The sequence below is a fragment of the Octopus bimaculoides genome, chromosome 2 (assembly GCF_001194135.2).
Source record: "Octopus bimaculoides isolate UCB-OBI-ISO-001 chromosome 2, ASM119413v2, whole genome shotgun sequence".
In the NCBI taxonomy this organism is placed as follows: Eukaryota; Metazoa; Mollusca; class Cephalopoda; order Octopoda; family Octopodidae; genus Octopus; species Octopus bimaculoides.
This window is the reverse complement of record NC_068982.1, coordinates 44,903,196-44,906,921: the sequence shown is the minus strand read 5'-3', so window position 1 is coordinate 44,906,921 and position 3,726 is coordinate 44,903,196. Positions and strand designations below refer to the sequence as shown.

General features: G+C 37.6%; 1 protein-coding gene across 1 annotated transcript in view; it reads right to left on the bottom strand.

The window, feature by feature from the left end:
• LOC106879419 (uncharacterized) overlaps nt 1-3,726 on the bottom strand; it is a 173,206-nt gene that overhangs the window by 10,541 nt on the left and 158,939 nt on the right. The gene's annotated exons all lie outside the window — the stretch shown is intronic.

The following is a 3,726-nucleotide window of genomic DNA, read 5'->3' as shown; positions in this document are numbered from 1 at the left end:
AGGTTTTTGTCTCAAGAAAGGGTCAGGTTTTTGTCTCAAGAAAGAACTAGGTTTTTGTCTCAAGAAAGAACTAGGTTTTTGTCTCAAGAAAGAACCCGGTTTCTGTCTCAAGAAAGAACCCGGTTTCTGTCTCAAGAAAGGGTTAGGTTTTGTCTCTGACAGGTTACAAAGTTCAGCCTACACAAAACAAAATAGGAATTTTAGAAGTATGTATAACACTACTTATTTAAACATTGAATGGCTATGAGGGTCCACCAGAATAAAATAATAATCAAAGGGGTCCATAGATAAAAAAAATGGTTGAGAACCACTCATATAGGGGATAAAGCACTAACTTTTACTTGTTGATTCTGCAAGGATGGAGCAGTACCCATTGCCTTTTGTAGGTCTTCTGAAATTGTTGAGCTTGGTGTCATTAATGCTTCATTTAAACTCATGCAGGTTGACGTATGCAGGGAAGACATGAGCAGGAAAAAGATTCTAGAGGAGTGATGCTTTGGGGAAGAAAGACTGGGAACAGCAGTTAGTGTGGGACCAGAAGGAGGGGGTTGGATGCAACAATAATGATGAGAGATGGAGAGAGGAGTCAGTTTGAGGTGTGTGACAGAAGGATGTATGAAAAGAGCTGGTTCCAAGGAACTAATGTTATTATAGTAGCAATTGTAAAAAACAAACGTATTGACATTTTGGTGTCTTATATGCTTCAGGCATGATTCTACAGGAAAAACTTCAGTACATTACATTGCTATTAGAATCTTGTTGCTTTCTACTCTCAATGAGTGAGTATTTACAATATAGGGTCGAAAATGTTAGACATTTTGGTTTATTTCTATCATTATACCTCCCATTCTTATATGTTATCTTATGCATCACAAGTTTCATGTTCAAAATAACATATTGGACAATAGATTGATTAAGTCTCACTTCCATTCACATCCATTGAAATAACACTTGATATTAAGGCAGTGAGCTGGCGAAGTTGTTAGCACACCTGCCAAAATGCTTAGTGACATTTTGTCCATCTTTATGTTCTGAGTTCAAATTCTGATAAGGTCAACTTTACCTTTTGATTCTTTCGAGGTCAATAAAATAAGTACCAATCAAACACCGGGGATCGATATAATCGATTATCTCCCTTCCCCCGAAATTGCTGGCCTTGTGACAAAATTTGAAATCAATATATCGCATCACAGAGAAGTGACAGACCTGGAGTGTCTCTAACAAGCTTCACAACAATTGACAGTCAAATATTTCTAAGTCAACAAGTCTGACTTTCTTCAGAGCATGTGTAGAAGTGTATTCTTTATGGAGTTGAAACCTGGTCTACAAAGAAGGATCTTCAAGACCAATTTGATGATACATACGCTAGGCTTTTCATGAGGGCTCAAAACATCTCATAGCATGAGCACAAGACTAAAGAGAAGATTTATGGACACACTCCACCCATTTCTGCTATTGTTGCTCAATGCAGAGTAGTGTTTGCTGATCCTTGCTGTCTCCCTAAACACTAGGCCATATTGGACAAAATATAATTTTGGAAAAGTGGTGATCTGGCAGATTTGGTATCACAGTGGACTATATGCTTAGTGGCATTTCTTCTGGATTTACATTCTGAATTCAAATTTTATCAAAGGTCAATTTTGCCTTTTATCCGTTTGGAGTCAATAAAATAAGTACCAATTGAGCACTGAGGTACATGTCATTGACTAGCTTCCTCTCCGAAATTTCGAGCCTTGTTCCTATAGTAAAAAGAATACTTTGGAAATAACTGTACTCTACTAGAAGATCAAAACCACTCTACTGCATTGCTATTAGTAGAGACGCACAATATAAAACTGATGATCTACAAAAGTTAATGGGGAACAGAATAGAGATTCCTGGAATGGCATGGTGACATGCATCTCAGTTGTAATAGCTTGAAGAAGAAGAACTAAATCAACTATTGTTGAATTATTCTGAAAATCACAGAGAAACATTACTATGTCAATAATAGTCAGTTACCTACTCAAATATTTCTCCTCTTCCATTAGTTTTAGACTTTGTATAATAAAGTATGGAGTGTGTATTGCTTTGATCCAACAAATGGACATGACATCAAAAACAATGTGCTTAGAGATGATAGAGCATTTGGCAGGGCAAATTTCGTTATATGTCTCTGTATATATGTATCTCCCATATATATATATATATATATAAAAATATGTGATTATGTGTGTGAGAGTGTGTATGTGCGTTTGTATGTATGCATTATGTAAGAATGTGTGTGTGTGTGTATGTGTAACAGTGGTGTAAAATACAATCGAAAATTGAATAGTACTGACCCATACAAGCATAAGAAAGTAGACACACGCATGCACCCATGCATGCACGATTGCACACACACACGCACCCATGTATGCACACTCACACACACATACACCTACATTGCTGACATGCAGCATTTGATATTTTTCAATCCAAAGGGTTTTTAACCCAATGTCTCCATGACATTATTTATGGCCTAATTTAATTGAAGATAATTTGTTCCAAAAAAAAAACAAAATAATTATGAAAATAACACTGATAACTCATTTTAACAGATATATTTACCAAAATTACATAAAAATATCTTGAAATATGAAAGAGTAAATTTATTCAATAAAATCGCCATTGGCTTCAACCACGGCCTCCAGACGACTTTGAAATCTCCTGCAACTTTTCTGGTGGAGGGGGGGGTCTCCTTGTTGAAGTTGGATGAATGCTGCCATAATCATTGCCTTCAGTTCATCTTTGGTGTTACAAGAAGTTTTGTTGATCTCTTGCTCAACTACGCTCTACACATAATAATCAAGGGAGTTGCAGTCTGGGGAGTTAAGTGGCCAAATGTTAGGAGCGATGTGGCTGCAGAAATTGTCTGAGAGTCACGACTGGGTTCTTCTGCTGGTGTGACATGGGGCAGAGTCCTGTTGCCAGACACAGGGTCTTCTAGTAGCCACCCTCTTGACCCAGAATAGCACTACCTCCCCCAGGCACATAATGTGGGCCACCGTGTTGAGTGTGAGGCCATGTGGGAAAATGAATGGAGGCATAACATCACCATCGCTAGTGATCACTCCAAACACCATAATGTTGACTGGATGTTTGATTTTTATCACTCTTGGTACAAGTCCTCAGATTGCACTGTCCTCAGATTGACAACAAAACACTCTGAAATGTTCATATTGGCGCTTCTGGTGCAAATCTCAAGCAGTACAGTATGTTGTTTTCAAATTTCTGGCAGAATGAATTGCATCATGGTGCTGTTATTCTCAGTCAGTGCCCAACTGACTCTACTATAATGTGTAGTCGACAAAATCAAAAACAAATAAGGCACACACACACACACACACACACACATATATATATATATACACATGTACATATATATGTATATATATAAACACATATACATATGTACACTTACATGTACACATATATACATGCACATATACACACATACACACACACGCACGCACATATACACACACATTCCACATACACCACTTTATTACTATATCTTGCACTTTAGTTTCTTTCACCTCAACATGAGAATCAATTGTCACCACTCAATCAATTTCTCGGTTTCTGAAAAATTAATTAATTTCACTGATGATGATGATTCTTCTTCTTCTTCTTCTTCTTCTTCTCCTCCTCCTCCTCCCCCTCCCCTCCTCCTCCTCCCCACTCCCCCTCATCCTCCTTCTTCTT